The 13,923-nt window shown below is 35.3% G+C and overlaps 1 pseudogene; it reads left to right on the top strand.

Moving 5' to 3' along the window:
• LOC136272253 (autophagy-related protein 9A-like) overlaps positions 1-13,545 on the top strand; it is a 161,812-nt pseudogene extending 148,267 nt beyond the window's left edge.
• The last annotated feature ends 378 nt before the right edge of the window (positions 13,546-13,923 follow it).

The following is a 13,923-nucleotide window of genomic DNA, read 5'->3' on the forward strand; positions in this document are numbered from 1 at the left end:
GTACCTTTAACTTCAATTTCATAGTTTATTTCCTCTCTTTCATTTCAAATTTTACATGGTCCCAAAAACATTGGGGGGGTGGGGGGGTTTGCAACTGTATGTTCATTTACTTTTTTATAAGTAAATTCAAGAAAAATATTTGCTGCGAGAAAACGTGTGCTGGAGGGGGGCAGTCCCGTCCCCCTGTCCCTGCCCCCATTCCAACCCCCCCCCCCCTCCGATGCTAAGTGCCTGTTGTTTTCCTGTAACATTGATTTTGATTGTTCTCTCAATTATTTATTTAATTTGTTGGTGTAAAATCTAATGTACGTAACATTTTTATCACTTCTGATCAGATTTTTCATATAAAAATCGCATTTTTAAATTGCACATATATCAGTTCGAAGTTCCTCCAAATAGCTTTCGAATTTCCTCCCAATCGTTTACCGATCCCGATGGAAAGTTGGTTCACGCATGCGCACATCCTGGTTATAGTGCCTGGTTATAGGATATAAAAAGTACCCTATTCTATACCTCACAGGAGGGCAAGATCTAGATGTCCCTCATGCACTTCCACGTAAGTGTTTGAGCAGTTTAGTCTGAAAAAAAAATTGTCAAGAATACAGTGTCAAGGATACAGTATATGTAAATGTAATAGGACGGGTTGGGTCAGAATCATACTCTGAAATATGTTTACCGTTTCCTATGTATTATAATTTATTTCCCAGGTTCTTTATGATTTGAGATTCTGCTTGTTTTTAAATTTAAGTTAAAGAATATATATTTTTCACCTTTTGACACCGTTCAACACACTGTAATGAAAAACACCAGCTTCAACAAACAACAATATTTATTTACGACTTTATAGAAAATAACAAAAACAAAATAATTATAACAATGGTAAATTCCTAGCGAGTATAAACCAAAACAATGTTACTATCAAAAATTCCTATCAAAAATCCCTATGAACACCACCATCAAAATCATCAACCAAAAATCACCCCCCATCCTAGCGTACGGGAACGCTAGCCCACCTAGCCGGGGGAACGGCCTAGGTTTAATACAAAAATCCCTTTTAATAAGAACCTAACACTTAACTTTTAGTTTAAGGGCCAAAAATAATTCAACAGGAGCAAATGACGACGACAAAATGATCAAATTATTCTCCTAACGGGTGCAACCTGTTAAATACCTAATAAACCATGTTAGAGAAGTGAGAAACTTACAGCAAATCAATGCTTAACAAGTCCCCAAGAAACTACGAATTTCGGGGCTTTATATAGCAACCACGACAATAGAAAAATATAACGTTAAATCTAGTGAATAGACTGTAGGGGTATGACCTTTGACTGTATTTAGCCCCACCCGAAAAAGGTTACTTCCGGTATATTAACCAATGGAAAAGTATAAACAAAACTGAACATTTCCTATGATGATCGAACACGTGTGAAGGATTATTATCGATCTATATGGCAAAGCAAACCTATTTATAGTAACCACGGAAGTAAGTATATTAACTAGAAACTTCCAACTATTATTAGAAACAAAAGTAGGGGCAAATAGGGAATACATAACGTGACTTGAACCCATTCCTGCTACACTCCCCCCTGCTTAAGAATAAATGATATAATCATTTATTTTAAGGATAAAGTTATACATAATCATAGCAGGAATTTATATAAAAGTAAAACAAACATTTTTCTTTCCCTACAAACAAAATATAAAATTCAACAATGAAATCAATATATGGCCAGTGATTAACAATCATTATTAAAACATAAAATAAAACTATAATGGCCAAATATTTGTATACCCTGCGTACCTACTAAATTTAATCTAACAGTTCCTCAATCTAACAACCTTCTCTTTGCTATTCGGCCCCCAGAGTTTCTTTGTAACTACGACTGTCTCGGTGTCATACGCGAACACCACCTGGTCACGGGAGTTGGTGTCATCTTTTACTAAAGGGGTCGCGATCCCCGCAACAAGTGACCTCCGCCGCCTGGCCTCTTCATCCCGAAACTGTCTCCTATTGTCTGTGATCTCACAGATTGGCATAAGGCCATTCCCTGGATTATGGTACTTTCTATTGGGAAAAGTCTTCAGCTCCAGGTCCTCAGTTGGCTGATTTGGGTGCACCCGACCCATATGTCTGCTGACTTGGTTCTTCCTCATTGTCGCAAACCGACACAGGGTGCACTGATATCCATGAATATATTCCATATGTATCTCTGCCCAATGTCTCCGACATTAAGCCACACATTCCAGGAAGATGTCGCATCCGTCGGCCGGACATCTCATTCCTCCTTCCTGCCAGACGGGACGGATATCTCTATCAAGCTCCATTAACTCCTCTTCGCTCACTAATAGGTCCAAAACAAAATCCTCCATAGATATTTCTGAAATTATTTATGACAATTAAGTACGTACAATATATACAGATCATTATTCATTGTCCGAGTGTACTAGTAATTACAGGGTTTGGAAAAGAGCGCTCAACAGACCAGCTGTTTATATATATTCCAATCCCCTTCTTACAAACAAAAATTAACCATTAATCTAATGAAAATTTCTGCATAAAAGATATTGATATAAAGAATTTGTTATTATTTTTAACTTATCTGCAATTAAATTATGGAGAATAGATCTCTCTTGGCTTAACTATTCTCCCAGTTCTTGTTTTCACAGGAGAATTATGTACAGGTTGCACCAGAGAATCATCAGAAATTTGTGAAGGGGAAGTTTCGCTCAGATTTTCTTCATCAGCCTGGAAGCTCTCTACCTCTTCCAGCCAATTGATAGGAGGTTGTCTCCCTTGGAATGGTTTCAGGTGATCCACATGGACGACTATGGGATTTTTTTCAGAATTTAACTGTATTTCGTATGTAACATCTGAAATTATTTTTATTACCAGATATGGCCCTGTCCAACCTTGACCTAATTTATTGGAAATCGCAGGTAAATACCATCTCCAAACCCAATCACCAGGCTCATATTCTCTTGGTTTTAACCCTTTATCATAATATTGTTTTTGTCTCTGAGCTGCAATGCACAAATTATCATGAGCAAATTCAAAAGCATTATTCATTGCAATTTCTAACCATTTGACATACATTGAAGGACACAATTTCCGGGGATTTTCAGGAGGTATTCCGACCATAATATCTAGAGGACAAGATATTTCTCTACCAAGCATAAGTAAATTTGGACTACATTTTGTACTAATATGGGGGGTAGCTCTATAAGCCATCATAAGGTAAGGCAAATGATCATCCCAGTCATCTTTATTTTCATTTACAAAAGCGGACAACATGGCAATTATGGTTCTATTAAAACGCTTTACAAGTCCATCAGACTGAGGTCGATAAGGAGTAGTTCTTGTTTTCTCAATACCCAGGAGTCTACAAAGTTCAGAAAAAAATTCACTCTCAAATTCTCTCCCTTGATCTGTATGTATCTGATTTGGAACACCATAGTGTGCAATGAATTCAGTAGCAAGTTTATCAGCAACTGTAAGTGCAGTATGATTTGAAACAGCATAAGCCTCTTTCCACTTTGAAAAATAATCACCAACAATAATGATATATTCATTTCCATTATTAGTTTTAGGTAAACCACCCAAAATATCTATTGCAATTCTATCTAAAGGTTTTGTAGATTGAAGAAGAGAAGATTGAAGTGGAGATTTCCCAAACCCTGGACCTGGTTTTCGACGTGCACAAAGATCACATGATTGACATCAAAGTTTTACATCGTGGGACATTCCAGGCCAATAGAATTTTCTCTTAATAGATTCATATGTTTTGTCTCTACCTAAATGACCTGATAATCTGGAATTATGGAGGGATTCTAAAATCTTTTCTCTAATAATTTGAGGCACTACAATTTGATTTAAGATGTTTCCCTGTGGATCTTTTTCACTTGTTCTGTAAAGTATCCCATCGGGTTTGATTTCTAATTCTTCCCACATTTGACATAAAATTCTAACTTCATAGGAGAATGACCCCATTGTTTGTCTGTTTGGTTTATGATCAGTTGTTGATTTGAGTGTTTTAAATTTGCCAATATTGCTATCTTCATTTTGCCATTCTTTTATTTGATCAGGACCCCAGCATTCTACCCAATTTGAAACATCAGAAGTATTGTCAATGGCTTGCACAGGATAGATTCCCTGCTCAGAATACTTAGGTTCTTCATGCAGAAATTTTCCTTCTTCAGCCACAACCTCTAAGTTTAAACCATGATTATTTGCTAAGTGTTCCGGAGAATCACAATCGGGGCATTTTTCTCTTGTACATTTACGTTTAACTGGAATTCGGGATAAACCATCGGCATTTAAGTGTAAAGTTCCCCTACGATTTTCAATTTCAAAGTCATACATATCTACAATGCTTATCCAACGAGCAATCATCCCCTCTGGATTTTTAAAGTTCTTAAGCCATTTGAGAGAAGCATGGTCTGTTCTCAGTAAAAAATTCTGACCAAACAAATAATTTCTGAAATGTTTCAAAAAGGTAACAATTGCTAAAAGTTCTTTATGGGTTGTACAGTATTTTCTCTGAGAGTTTAGTAAAGAAACACTTGCATAGGCAATAACCTTTTCTTCCCCATTTTGAATTTGGGACAAAACACCACCTAACCCAGTATCACTTGCATCTGTGTCAAGTACAAACTTTCCATCAGCAATAGGGTATGCCAATATTGGAGCAGAAACTAACAATAACTTCAGCTCATCAAAAGCTTTCTGACAGTTTTCATCCCACTTGAACCTTTTATTTTTCCTCGTGAGTTGACTCAAGGGAGATGCTATGGTTGAGAAATTTGGAATAAATTTTCGGTAATAACCTGCAGTACCTAAAAATGATCGAACTTCTGTAACATTGGTTGGAATTGGCCAATCTTGAACAGCAGAAATTTTCTTAGGGTCACAGCTAATGCCAGCGTTAGAAACCCGGTGGCCTAAATATGCAACTTCAGTTTGAAACAATGTACACTTTTTAGGTTTGAGTTTCAGATTAGCTTTCCGTAAACATTCAAAAACATCTTTAAGATTTCTTAATGCAATTTCAAATGTACTGCCAAATACAATGACGTCATCTAAATAACATAAGCATCTCGTCCAATTGAGTCCACCCAACACTAAATTCATAAGGCGTGAAAATGTTGCAGGGGCATTGCATAACCCAAAGGGCATAACATTGAAATGGTATAATCCCCTGTGAGTGGTAAATGCGGTTTTACTTTTGTCAGACTCTTTCAATGGACATTGCCAATATCCACTAGCTAAATCCAAAGTGGAAAACCATTGTGCACCTGATAATGCTTCAAGTGCATCATCAATTCTGTTCAAGGGATATGCATCCTTCTTTGTTATTGAATTAAGTTTGCGAAAATCTATGCAAAATCTGGTAGACCCATCAGACTTTGTAACCAAAACAACAGGAGCAGACCAGGGACTATTACTAGGCTCTATGATATTCTGTTCAAGCATTTTCTTAAGTTCAGTGTCAACAATTTCTTTTTGCTTTGGAGAAAGTCTACGTGGAGGTATTTTAATTGGATTTTCATACCCAGTATCAATGTTATGTTCAACCAAATCTGTGTGACCCAACTTTCCATCTGGTTTCATAAAAATATCTTCAAATTCTGTCAATAAGTTTTTAACTTGATCTTTTTCTTTTCCATTCAATTCATCTGACACTTTACTTAACAATGTAGACAAATGATCTGGGAGTTTTGAAATTTTAGAATGAGTTTGAGATTGAGGCTCGATATAATGCACACTCTCCACTGGTTCTAGATCAGCAATGCAAGTATTTTTATTCAATCTAACTGACCTGTTTGTAAGATTAAGGAGTGAAATAGAAATCTCATCCTTTTTAGGATTGACCAAAGTTTTAGCCATCAAAAGACCATTTACATTGACAATTTGTTTGGGTTCCACCAAAACCATAATCTGTACCAAGTTTCCCTTGAATGTACCCTTTACAATAGAACTCTGTGTCAGGGGGTATTTTAATAGTGTCACAGAGTCGGATTCTGGCACATCTATGCAAGTTTAGTGGGGTTTGTGAAAGAGGAAATATCTGTTTGCCAACCTGCAAACTTTCATTACGGAAATTAATAACTCCTGAATAACTCTTCAAGAAGTTTACTCCCAAAATACTAATATTTCCCTCTAACTTTCCAACAATCATCTTCTTGCTCAAAGATAGTATCTGAGTCACATAAACTAAATGAAAAATTTGACATTCCCAGTATTGGAATTGATTCACCTTTCGCACACAACAGCGTTTTATTTACGCTTTTCAGCTGCTTAGGTTTTATCTTTCCATATAACATGTCAAATATATCCTCATCAAGAATAGTAACTGCAGAACCTGTGTCAACCAGAAAACTCATTAGAACACCATCCATCTTTGCCTCAACAAACAAACAACTTGGTTTTATTGTATTCAATGAAATTATTGGCCTATTGGTAAGTTTGTTTTCTTCACCAGTTTTAAGGGCTGAATTGTCGGCCTCGAATCCAACCCCACCTATTTTCCCGAATTTGAATTGACATTGTTTGAAGTGGTTGGAACATTATTTTGATCCCTGTTAAAATTTGGTTTATTTGGGCATTTCCAATGAGGGTGATCTCTCCTTTGACAATATTTACACTTAAACCATCTTTCTGATTTAATTGATCTTATTTCAGATGTGAGCGTACTCATAAGTTTAGCCATTTCTTCAGAAATTATGGAAGCCAAATCTTTCCCAGAATTTTCAGAAGTTTGCGGAGTTTCCGAAATAACATGCACACTTTTCTCTTCACTCAAAGGTTTTCTGAGAATTGTTTTGGGCCCCTCAAATGCTTCATATTCAATAGCCAATGTAATAGCTTCATCAACAGATCTAGGGTGTCTAAAATGAACATGTTTTTTTATTTCAGTATGGTTAAGACCACAAATGAACTGATCAATGACATAAGTCTCCCTAGCAACTCTATCTAATTGTGGGTACGCTTTTGCTGAAAGATGTTTTAGTGCATAACCAAACTCTGAAATGCTCTCAGTTTCAATGCGCTTGCGATTTTTAAATTGACATCGATATGCTGCTTCACGACCAGGAGGGTTAAATCTCTGTAAGAGAACCTGTTTAATGTCATTAAATTCTCTAATCTCCCAAGGGTCCAAATCTCTGAAAACTTGTTGAGCCTCCCCTTTTAAACTAATGGCCAACTGTTGTGCTTTTTCAGCACTTGTCCAGTTGTTGTACCTAGCAACCCATTCAAAATGCTGTAAATAAATTTCCAAGTCTGTTGTACCATCATAAATTTGAGGTTCTTTTTCTTTTCTTGAGAGCCTATGAGAATTTACAAAATGTTCACGAGGAGGTAACTCTTGTGCCATTGCTTGCGGAATTAATCTCGTAGGAGTTATTCCCCTTGTCTGATTATTTGACATTCGGCGCGGAGTCTCAAAATTCTCATTTATTCGGGAACTCTTGTTTAATTGAGAAGCATGCAAGGACGGTTTAGTATTGAGAGTTGAAACAGAGTGTCTTTGAGTACCAGGTTGTGAAAACCTTCTGTCCAAAGTATCTCTTGAACTCTCACGCGAGTGAATGTCGCGTCGGGATTGACGGGAATCTGCGGACGTCGAGTCAAAGTGTACGCGTGCCGGTGTTTTAGGCATTTTATTTTGATTTGAAAATGAAGATTTATCTCCATAACTAATTGGAGTACTTGTAACAAACTCAGGATTTGATTTCCGAATGTCTTTAACATGTTTATTTTCAGTTTCCAATAATTATAACAATGGTAAATTCCTGCCGAGTATAAACCAAAACAATGTTACTATCAAAAATTCCTATCAAAAATCCCTATGAACACCACCATCAAAATCATCAACCAAAAATCACCCCCCATCCTAGCGTACGGGAACGCTAGCCCACCTAGCCGGGGGAACGGCCTAGGTTTAAAACAAAAATCCCTTTTAATAAGAACCTAACACTTAACTTTTAGTTTAAGGGCCAAAAATAATTCAACAGGAGCAAATGACGACGACAAAATGATCAAATTATTCTCCTAACGGGTGCAACCTGTTAAATACCTAATAAACCATGTTAGAGAAGTGAGAAACTTACAGCAAATCAATGCTTAACAAGTCCCCAAGAAACTACGAATTTCGGGGCTTTATATAGCAACCACGACAATAGAAAAATATAACGTTAAATCTAGTGAATAGACTGTAGGGGTATGACCTTTGACTGTATTTAGCCCCACCCGAAAAAGGTTACTTCCGGTATATTAACCAATGGAAAAGTATAAACAAAACTGGACATTTCCTATGATGATCGAACACGTGTGAAGGATTATTATCGATCTATATGGCAAAGCAAACCTATTTATAGTAACCACGGAAGTAAGTATATTAACTAGAAACTTCTAACTATTATTAGAAACAAAAGTAGGGGCAAATAGGGAATACATAACGTGACTTGAACCCATTCCTGCTACATAAACAAAGAGAATTCTTGAACAAGTAAAACATAATACAGTGCTGTTATCCTGAAAGCTGACAAAGATAGGGTATAGCAGGATAGGATACATGATAGAAATAATGAAATCAAACTCTTTCCTATCCTTCATCTTGTAGCCAATTCGAGTTTAAATTTCAGAGTGGTTTTGCGAAACGAAAATTACTTTTGAAATCCATTTACAACAACAATTTTGTTCATAACAGAAAGTAAAACATTACAAAACTATTATTAATGTATATATAGAGGAAAAAAGAAATCGATGCGCGCTATTTCTTTTGTCAATTCGGAAACAAATATAGAGTTACTGTAAATTTTTGGGATGAACAATGCAGCGTAAAATTACTTGATATAATATGCTTTATTGCTTTCTCTAAAGACTTCAACATTATAAAAATAGAAGTATTCAGTTTAGGAATAATTTGACAAGTATCTTAATGTGTGTGTAATTATCATATTTCATTTAATTTCTTCAATGTCCGATCACTAGGACGTATAAAGTCTCATCTTATAACAACAAATGTGGTATTTTAATTTATTCATAAACTAATGATTTCCCGAGTTGTGTTTACATTTATTGCCGACCGAATCAGCTGAATACCGATTATCTCCGTGCATATAATATTATAAGGAAATGAATTATATTAAAATGTTTGTTTTAGCTATAAATAAAAGCCTTTTATCTCCTTTTTCATCATTATTATACATGTATACATAATAAAAACATTTAAACTTATATCGCTAACCTGTTTGTTTACGTAATTGAGTACACTCTGCGTATGATTTAATATCACCGATGCACAGATAAATAAGTTACCTCGTTCTAAATATTTGCGGTTTTATGCATTGATAAGACATTTCGATTATTACATTAGTCGATAAATTGTATATAAAATGATTTTTTTAACTAAATTTTCATTTTATTTAACTCATATTCCTAAACATGGATGATATGAGATAGTATAGGATAGAGCTGTTTTGCAGGATAGGATTCAGGATACAGGATATAGGATAGGATAGGATTGCCTTGTCAACTTTTACGATAGCAGCACTGTACATGTACTTTGAATAAAATGTTTGTACTAAAAAGATCTAATATTCGTTGGGATTTAAAATTTCATTGTTTTCATCAAAATATTTCCAAACTTAATTTAAAAGAACTGTATTATGATATTAGTAAAATTTGGCTCTTATAATTTGCCATTTTTTAAAGTGTTTTAGGTACATTAATTTGTTGTGTTAATTTTTAGAAGAGTTGACATTTTAGGCTCAAACCATATATAGTCCTTTTAATTGTTAAATTTTACTGCCATTACACACTAGGCAAAATTGCTAACGTACCACTTACTATTTCTTTGATTGTTTTAGATCTGAAGAAAGATTGATTAGTATATTATTTTAACAGTTTATTATAATACAGAAAATGAAACATCATTTGTTGCAAACTTACTGACCAGTTGCTTTGAGTACTGTTTATGAAACATTGGTACCCCTACTATGTGATTCACATATCAATATCAGGTGTGGCCTCTGTCACCTCCATTTGCTCGGATAAATGCGATGTGTCTGTCTTGTCGCATAAAAGTCACGCGGCGCTTTGAAACTCTTGCTCAGTTCCTCACACTTCCGATTTGTACACATTTCCGGTACAACCTTGCAATTGACGTGTGGAGCCCATTACACACTGTGGTTACCTAAAAAGACATTGCTTTTATTCGATAAGCAAGCTGCATCATGTTTTGGCCAATATCACAGGTAACCGTTAAATTTTTAAAAAGATTTTATAACCTTTCTAAAGGTGCATCCTGCAGAGACCATACCAACTGCCCTGCCACGCTTTTCTGTGGTCAAATGCGGCATACCCTGTCAGGTTTTTTGTGAGTTTTTAGGAATACATGCATCAATAATAAGAACACAAAAAGAAAAGTAAGATTTATTTTTCCAAAAGAATGTGAGCACGATTTGAGCATTTCTACAGAACAGTTACGCTTCAGTTAACATTGTATCCAGTTATCCGTTTGGGCATTCAGATGTCTTACTTATGATTAAGATCAACTATTTAAACATTAAATTTATCTTTAAAATTTTTAGGATGTAAATATTATTTCATTTTAAATGGTGCGTTAGCAATTTTGTCCAGTATATGTTTAGTATGGTTATTTAAAAAAATAGGAATTTTTTAAAAATGAATCCCCATGAAAACATTTTACCAGGATAAAATTCATTGAAATTTCTGCTTTTACAGTTTACATATTCTGTTAGTATGGATAACTACATACATTACATGGTATACACCAGGTATAGAGAAATGATTGTGTGTAAGTTTAATGATGCTCTGATAACATTAAATTTTACAAATAACAGCTTACAAACCCAGAGTGGAAACCTCCCAAGGAATGCAGTCTGTTCATCAATGACATTAAAGAAAAAGGTATTAAATACACATGGTGTTTAATACGTACATTTATTTTTTTCAATTACTGTATACAGGGTTATTTTCGCCTCTTTTTAATTTTGCCCTTCTTCACTTGCAAACAGTTTTGTCTCTTTTTGAATTCGCTCAGACAAAGTTGTGTTTAAAGAGAGATGAATTGAGACATTGTAATTAGCCCAGTCTTAAATTCGCCCCTGGTGAAATGGAGAAAATATAACAAAAAAATCCCCCCAATCCACTAAATGCTGAACAAAACCTTTTTACTTAATAAAAGATTTTTTTGGTTTGTTTCTTATTCATATCATAGTTATATATATATTTTTATATGCATGTTTGTTTATTTGAAAGCATTGATGTGTTATCATATAATTCGATGGTTTTCAGGAAAGTGCAACAGACCAGGTAAAAATTAGAAGCAAGACATTCATACCCCCCTTTACACTGCACTCTTGAAAATCAGATGCTTTATTTGCTGCTTTTTGCTATTCTTATTATGCCCCCCTTCGAAGAAGGGAAGGCATATTGCTTTGCTGATGTCTGTCTGTCTGTCGGTCCACCAATGCTTTCCATTCTTTTTCTTCCCAGATGTTGCATGTATTCAGATGAAATTTAGTGTACAGATTTATTATAATAATATCTAGGTCATGTTCGATTATGGGTATGATCGAGCAATTTTTTGACAGAGTTATGCCCCTTGGACTTTGTTAAATGCTACTTATTTGCTGTTTCCGTTCATTTTCTTCACAGTCAAGTATCTTAAAAACACTTTTTTAATCAATGAAAGCACAATGGAGTTTTTCTTGAGAATAACTTTTAAATCCATTCTATGCAAGGAGCCTTGTTAGATATAATCATAGCTTTATCTATACTGCTACCGGGTATATTTAAATAATAGACTCAAATTTTTGGACTTTAATACCGAGAAATTGGAAGAGTACTGTCTTTTGTTTTAAATATTTTAAACATCATTGGTACTTGAAGATTCCCAATTTGTTTTTATTTTTTCTCAATCAAGCTTTGCTAAATAATAATGAACGAAAATTCCTCAAAAAAATCTAGAAATCATCGGGATTTTTTGGATTTTACAATCTTGCACATGCACATTACATTAATGCTAAATCAGAGGAGGCTCTTTAGTTTATGTTTCCCCAATATCACACTTGCTTGGATAAACTCAGAAGTGTATAATAAATACGTGTAAATTTTCATTAAAAAATTGTCATATATTCTGTTCATCAAAGGAAATACAAGAGATAACTCGAACTCAGTGCATTTAATATGAACATCCCGAGAGTTTCGAATGTTAACATGGTGTGTATATTCGAAGCGAAAAAAAACCTCATTGATTATGTGTTGCATCCTTCTTAAAAGACCACAGGGGCTCGTCACGAAGTTACGAAGTTTTAACCCTTTTATATCTATATTTATATCTCTATTTATCACCTCTATACAATAAATTATACCTTGTGCATTTTATTGTATAGAGGTGGTAGATATAACAGGGTGAAAAATTTCCTGACGAGCCTTAAGTTTATTGTATAGAGGTAGTAGATATAAAAGAGTGATGTAAATGTCAACAATATGATGTGTCGATGTATCTATTTCGTAAATGTCTGGTATCATATGCAATGTCAACCAGTGCACACACAGGTCCAAGTCTATTGTTTTGTATAAAAATTCTTTTTACCATTTCAGTACACCAGCCTTGCGTCAAGCATCGCTATACAGAGCAGCATGTTCCCCCAGTCTACTCAATTGTCCATTGCCCCCAGTGTGAGTGGGGTCCACCACAGGCTCCGGGGGGCCATATCCACCGCTGAGGGACCCCTGGAACGGTCTATCGGTGGACCAGTGGGAACCATGCAGGACTCGACCAGCATGATCGGCAGTGGGTTGGGGGGATACCACTCCATAGGAAGCTCCAAGCCGAGTGTGGACGAGGGCTCATTTGAACTGCTGTCACATGACATGAGTGTCAGCGCGCTGTACCTACACGACCTTCAGTCTCGCAAACAGAGAGGTCAAGGTCAAATGGGATATGAAAATATAGAGGACATGCGGGCTAGGAATCTGTGGCAGAGACAGGACAGTAACCAAGGCCCAGTGCATGCCGGGATGCCTAATATACAGGAGAAGAGGGAAGAGGAGGAGAAAGATAGTGGAAACACGGAAACCATTGCTAGATCTGTGTAGTGCCAACAAAAACTCCCACAATGCATAGCTTCTTGCTGGCAGCCACTTACTGTAACTAACATCTCTTTGTGCTGACTATGTGTCTGCGACTTATATACCAGCTATCTGTTTTGTGCTATATCATGTGGCATTACATGTACTTTCACCATGTGTTAACCCCATGAACTTGTTGGATTTTATTTATTGACATTTACTTTGTTTTATTGCATTCCGATAGACATGTACGTACATGTATGATATAAGGGACATTAACCAATAAATACATGTATAATGTGTATTATGCTCCTAAAGAGGACATGAGGTACTTTTCATCTAACAAAAGCTGAATTGTTTATCTTGATATGTAGAATTGATCAGATGTGCTTTGTCAGAATCAGTTATCAGTATGAACCGGAATGAACGATCATATCTCGGGAGTTTTTTTTTTTTTTTTTGCTTTTTTGTTACATACACATGTTCATGTATTATGAAGTATATAAATACTTGAAATAAACCTGAATAATTGTATAAAGTAGAAGAACATTATTTAAGCACTGTGGACTTTTATTCAAATTTTGTTTCAAAGAAGAATGCAGTCCGTTAGAAGAGCATTTGTTGTTCTATTAATAGTTGGAAGGTTATTTGATTAGCAGTCATCCTTAATCAAAGTACTGAATTTATCGATTATTATTTATTTTAAAACCATCGATATGTTATTCTGCATGGCAAAGAGTTTCTAATCCTTATCTGAATAATTCACATTTTTATAATATGATTTTTTTTTACTTGTCCGACAAGAATTCCGAGAAAACCCC

This window comes from Magallana gigas, chromosome 10 (genome assembly GCF_963853765.1).
Source record: "Magallana gigas chromosome 10, xbMagGiga1.1, whole genome shotgun sequence".
NCBI lineage: Eukaryota > Metazoa > Mollusca > Bivalvia > Ostreida > Ostreidae > Magallana > Magallana gigas.